The following is a 7,023-nucleotide window of genomic DNA, read 5'->3' as shown; positions in this document are numbered from 1 at the left end:
ATATAGTATGTATATATAAGAATCGTATCAAAGAGGGAGCTCCAGATATTGGAATTTAGTTCTAAGGATTGTAAGCTAAGGTGGAAGGAAAAATCTTCAGTCGGATTGTGTTAATGGACTTATATAGGTTGAAGTGACATGGGATCACTCATGGATGTGTGTATGATGAGATTATGCAGTTATTTGACGGCTTTGGATTGACTCTTGGTATGTTCGAGGACGAACACATGTTTAAGTAGGGGAGAATGTAACGACCCGACCGGTCGTTTTGAGCTTTAGCTTCCTATTCGTCGGTTTGAGACTTTGAGTAGTTTCATATGATATATTATGACTTGCGTATGTGGTTGGTTTTGATGTTCGAGAGGTTCAGGATTAATTTAGAAGAGTGATTATCAAATTGGAAGCTTTAAGTTGAAAGAGTTGATCAAGGTTTTACTTTTGAGTAAACGGCCTCAGAATCTGGATTTGATCGTTTCAATGGGTTCTCTTGGTGAGATTGGACTTGAGCGTATGTTCGAATATAAATTTGGACGTTCTTAGAAGGTTTTGTCTCTATTTGTTGAAAGTTGGCAATTTGAAGGTTTAGAGAGTTCATACGTTTGATGGAGAGTTAACTTTAATATTATTAGGGTACGGTCAGTATTCCGGGACTTTGATTAGGTTTCATTTGATATATTGGAACTTGTACAACATTTAGTTTTGATTTGAAATGTCTAAGTTTGATTCGGATGAGTTTGGCGAAGTTGGAATTTTTGAAACTTAAAAGAATGATTTTAATCTTTGATTCGTGTTTTTGATGTTATTTGCGGTGCTTTGAGCCTTTGGATTAGTTTGATTATTGTATTTGGATTTGTTGGTATGATTAGTCGGGGTCTCGAGGGGCTCAGATGTGTTTCAAGGTGTTTTTAGACTATTTCTGTATGTTTTGGAGCAGCTGAGTTGCTGGTATTTTGCAGTGCTTCGCAATCACGGATCTAGGCTCGGAACGAGGAGAAGGATCTTGGCGAGCTGGTATTTGTGCATCGCGTTTGCTGCTCAGGGGTCGCGTCCACCGTGTGTGTTTTGGGAGCTGGATCTGTGTACTTTGCATTTACATGGTGGCTATCGTGTTCGCGTGGTTTTGGTAAGCTTGGTCATTGCGTTCATTACCAGAGATCGCATTCGCATAGTGTCGGAGCGGGCTGGGGACTTGTTGGCTTTTGCGTTAGTGAGATGGAGCTCGCGTTCGCAGTGTGTTGGTTTGTTGGCTTTCGCAATCACGGGGCTCAGACGCAATTGCGCATACTGTCTTTTGGGGAAGCAACATTTGTGCTTCGCGAACGCGAGGCTTGTATCACATTTGGTGAAGGGTACTTCTGGGCAGATTATTTAAGATGTCATTTCGGGACTTTTAACCCATTCTTTCATATATTGAGCCGTAGACTTTAAGATGGGCGATGTTTCATGGGGATTTTCATACAAGGCAACTAAATTATTTTTTATCTATTTATGACTATATTTCAAGAACCTACGTGGATTTTTTATGCCTAAAACAAGGAATTTTGAAAGGAAATTTGGGGTTTTTACCTACATTAAGAGAGTAAATTTTAGAGTTTTGACCATCGATTTTGAACCTGGATTTAGAAACTAATTATATATTTGGACTTGACAGATTATGTATCATCAAATTTTGGTATTGGTTTTGGAATTCGGGCACGCGAGCTCGAGTTAAATTTTATTGACTTTTTAAAAATTCATGAAAGATCGAAGCTTTATGGATTCGGATAACTTCCTATAGCATTTTTTGACTTTATTGAATGATGTCTGTTTTGGATTTGCATGATTGGAGGGCTAGAACGAGGTTTTGACATGATTTGTGGTTGAAGCTACCCCAGGAAGAGGTAAGTCTCTTGGCTAACCTTGTTAAGAGGGAAACCCCTAGGATTTGACTTGATTGCTATGTGTTTAAGGTATTGGGGGTGGTGTATATACAAGGTGGAGAGCGTACATGGACGTACCACGTTTATATCATGTCTGGGCTAGAATTGAGATACTTTATGCCTTGTTTTGATTATGTGCTCATCTTAATTCGTAATTTATTTGGCTTATATGACTATACTCACTCTCTTATCCATCCTAGAGATCATGCCTAGGTTTTTGATTATGTATGAATGCATGGGAGTGTATTCTTAATATATAGAATTGCTTGAATAATCCGTAATCATATAGAAATTCCATGAGCACATATCTGCATGATTATTATTAAGTCTTATGCATATTTTATCTATTAGCTCTTGGGCACATGCATATATATTATACTTAGATACTTGATTTGAACTGAAATTGTGGCCCGAAAGACAAGGTCATGCGATTGAAATACACTTATGGCTTAGGATATGATGAGCGTATATTTGATTATAAGTGAGTTATCAAGCTCTTTTTTACGTTTGGATAAGGATCATATCTCTCCAAAATCAGGTGATTATCCATGTTACTTTGGGCCCTGTGAGTATGGACGTTACATAGATTGTGTATCGGATAGATACATAGATTTTGTATCGGTTTCAGTGATACATAAATTTTGTATCGGATTTCCGTGATACATAGATTTTGCATCAGGTTTTAGTGATACATGAATTTTGTATTGGGGTACATGGATCTAGTATCGGTTAAGATAAGAGGCAGTGTCTTGAGCATGCATAGAAATCCTTGACTTATTTAGAAACATTCATTTAAATGCTAATTGTTGCTTGCCACCTATATATGCAAGTTGGGAGCCTCGACTCCGTTGATTGAACCATGCCATCTTTCAATATCATATCTGAGCAGCGTTATGATTATATTTGAATTGAAAAAGCATGCTCTATATATCGATTGTTGATATCTTTGATATTTTTTATTCATGAGATTATTTACTGTTTAAGTTCTAGGCTTTGTTATCTATATTTGTGTTGTAAGTATCATGAGGTTTATAGCCTCGACACTAATTCATCGAGGTTAGACTTGATACTTACTGGATACCAATTGAGGTGTACTCATACTATACTTCTGCACATCTTTTTGTGCAGATTCTCAGGTAGGTTCTAGCAGAACCTCTTGTTTAGCCTAGGCATTCGCTCAGAGACTTAGGGTGAGCTGCATCTCATGGATTCACATCGCAGTACCCAAGTCCCTGTCCTTATTTATCTCCTGTCTATTTTCTTTCTCTCAGACAATTTCAATTATGTATTCAAACTTGTACTTATTCAGTAGCTGCTTGTGTACTTGTGTCACCTAGTTCTTGGGGGTCGTACTGTTTTTCTCATGACCTAATTTCTCCTATAGGTCGTGATGGCGCCCAACGCCGCCGCTAGGCAAGCCAACGGTGAACTAGTCTTGTGTTTATTCTTTTAATAATTTCAAAGTAGTTGATTTTTATTTATTAAGTTGATGAGAAGTGAAAAATTATAGTAAAGTAAGGCATAAACTAATGAAAGAGCAAATACAATGAAATAAGTACTTAAAACCATAAAGTGTCTACTAGCATGTTTCCAAGATCCGGTGTCACAAGTGTATGAGCAACTAGTAGAATATACAAAACACCTATGCTACTGTCTGAAATAAGATAGACAAAAAAAATACAAAAGAGAGACTGCGGGTACTGCAGAACGGACTCAGAGAGCAGTTTACAACTATGCCTCAGGGTAACGGGGGTGCGCGCCTGAATGAATGCCAGATGTGCCTGCTTCAGATCCTGCACGATTAGTGCATAAGTGTAGTGTGAGTACATAAACAACATGTACCCAGTAAGTTTTCAGCCTAACCTCGAATAAGTAGTGATGAGGGGTTGACATTAACACTTACTATGGGATAACAATTAAAATACATAAATACTAAATAGGCATGGAATAGGTGAATAATAATAATAACACAATAGCAAGCAGTGAATAAATGATTCCTTAAGTAATAATCAATTTAAAAATCTCCAACTCACATATACTAACTCCAACAAATTTGGGGCAATAAATAAATTATAACCTCTCAAGTCATAAATATAATATCAAGTGTAATCGGGTTCCGAGCATTATCACGCACGATTTATGGCGAGGTCGTACGACCCGATCCAGAATAATGTGTACACTGCTGAGGGTCAAACGTCATGAACCATAGATGCATCTATTATACTGCTAAGTCGTTCGGCCCGCTCCACAAGAAGAGAGAATACTCTACGAACATCCGATTTAAAAGCCATCACAAGACTAATACACAAGGAAGCACAATTTTCATTGACGGTCAAGTAACCCACCAAATCTCAAAGTATGTGAAATGCGGTCTTTACGAATCCTTTATCAAGTTTCAATATAATTTAAGCACTTAAATTAACAAGTAGAGTGCAAACAATACAAGTATTTCATGATTGGGTCCTAAAACTGCCCGGATTTAAGCATGATTTGTAGCTACGCACGGACTCTCGTCACCTCGTGCGTACGTAGCCCTAATAATTAGAAGAAAATAGTAATTTAAAACACATATGGGGTAAATTCCCTCTTACAAGGTTAGGCAAGAAATTACCTCGTCCCAAAGCTCACTTTCCGGCCCACAAATTCACTCTAAAGCCTCAACTTGGTGCCGAACAATCCGAAGCTAACCAAATATTATATAAATTAATCAATGTACATTCAACTTCATAATTTAGCTATTAGAGTAATTACCTAAACCAAATTGGAAGATTCCTAAAATTCACCCCCAAGCCCACGTGCCCGGATTCCAGAAATATTTGAAGATAAATGTTACCCATAACCTCACGAACTCAAATATATAATTTCTACTCAATTCCATAATCATTTTTGTGGTTAAATCTCATTTTTATCAAAACCCTAGGTTCTTCATGAATACTACAAGTTTTCACAATCTTTCCGTATTTAATCTACCTAAAACCCATACAATTAGCTTGGAAATGGGTGGAAGTTACTTACCTTAGGATATTGATGGAAATCCCCCTCCAATGAGCTCTCAAAATCTCCCAAGACTAAGTGAAATTGTGAGGAAAAAGGTCCAAGTCCCGGATTAAAAACCCCACTGCCTCCAGCGATTTTGGCTTCTGCGGATCTTGGATCACACCTACGATGCCGCACCTGCGGAAAAACAATCGCAAGTTTGGTCCTAGCCCATGCTACCTCCCTTCGCTTCTGCGGATGGGTTTTCACTTCTGCGAACTCGCTTCTGCGGAAAGCCTGTCGCACCTGTGACCCACGCCTGGCTAGCCTTGCTTCACATCTACGGCCCCATCATCGCAGAAGCGAGTTCGCTTTTGCGGAACGTTTTCGCTTCTGCGGACCACTGGCCACTCACCCCAGGCCACTTCTGTGATCATAGGCTCGCTTCTGCGAGCTTGCACCTGCGGCCAAAATCACAGAGGTGCGAACGCACCAGAATAGGAGCATCAGCAGTCCCTCATGCAAAATTTTTGAGTCCGATTCCAATCCGTTTCGCATCCAGGGACCCCATCCAATCACACTAACACATCCAACAACATAATACGGACCCACTCGCACGATCGAAACTTCTAAATAACATCTAGAAATATGAATCGGACGCCCAAATGCATGAATCAAATTATGAAACTCAAAAACTTCTAAAAACACTTCTGCACATCTCGTTCCTCTCAAATCAACTCAAAATGATGCCAAATTGTGCGTGTAGGTCTTCAATCATCATACGGAACTATTCCTAGGCTCAGAATCCCAAACATACCTCGATATCACAAAAACTAACTTCAACCCAAACTTAAAGAACTTAAAAACCTTCAATGCGCCAACTTTCAACATTTAGTGCCGAAATACTCACGGGTCATCTGAAACCCGATCCGAACGCGTGCCCAAGTCCAAAATCGTCATACAAACCTATTAGAACCTTTGAATCCCGATTTCGGGGTCGTTTACTCAAAATGTTGACTCAAGTTAAACTTATCCATTTAAGCCATTAATAAGGAACTAAGTGTTCTGATTTTAACCCGAACCCTTCCAAACCCAAACTAACCATCCCCGCAAGTCATAAAATAGTAAAATCACATACGGGAAGTCTTAATTAGGGGAACGAGGATCTAGAAAGCAAAACAACTGGTCGGGTCGTTACATTTTCTACCTCATAAACAAACGTTTATCCTCGAACGAGTCTAGAATCATACCTGGAGTGCTGAATATGTGTGGATATATGCTCCTCATGTCCTCCTCGACCTCCCAAGTCGCTTCCTTGACTAGTTGAACCCTCCACTGGACCTTCACTGCAGCAATTTCCTTGGACCTCAACTGGAAAACCTGTGTGTCAATAATAGCAACTAGCTCCTCCTCATAACCCAAACTCTCATCTAGCTGAACCGTGTTGTAATCTAGCACGTGCGACCTATCGGTGTGATACCTCCGGAGCATAGACACATGGAAGATCCGATGAACTCCCGATAGATTGGGAGGCAAAGCAAGCTCATAAGCAACCTTCCCAACTCGCCACAACACCTCAAATGGGCCAATAAACCTTGGGCTCAGCTTCCTCTTCTTCCCGAACCTCATGATCCCCTTCATCAGCAAAACTTTCAAGAGAACCTTCTCGCCCACCATAAATGATAGATCATGCGCCTTCTGTTCCGTGTAACTCTTTTGTCTGGACAGTGCTGTGCGAAGTCGCTCCTAATTCACTTTTACCTTCTCCAAGGCATCCTTCACCAAATCAGTACCATATAACTTAGCCTCGTTTGGCTCAAACCATCCAATGGGTGAACGACATCTCTGACCATATAAAGCCTAAAATGGAGCCATCTCGATACTGGACTGATAACTATTATTGTAAGCAAACTCGGCCAAGGGCAAAAATCTATCCCACTGACCTCCGAAGTCAATGACACATGCTCTGAGCATATCCTCCAGAATCTGAATTGTCCGCTCCGACGTCTGCGGATGAAAAGTTATGTTGAGCTCTACTCGGGTACCCAACTTGCTCTAACTGCTCTCCAGAAGTGCGAAGTGAGTAGAGGGCCTCTATCTGATATGATTAAAACAGGCACACGATGCA

The sequence above is a fragment of the Nicotiana tomentosiformis genome, chromosome 4 (assembly GCF_000390325.3).
Source record: "Nicotiana tomentosiformis chromosome 4, ASM39032v3, whole genome shotgun sequence".
In the NCBI taxonomy this organism is placed as follows: domain Eukaryota; kingdom Viridiplantae; phylum Streptophyta; class Magnoliopsida; order Solanales; family Solanaceae; genus Nicotiana; species Nicotiana tomentosiformis.
Note: the sequence above shows the minus strand (reverse complement) of the source record.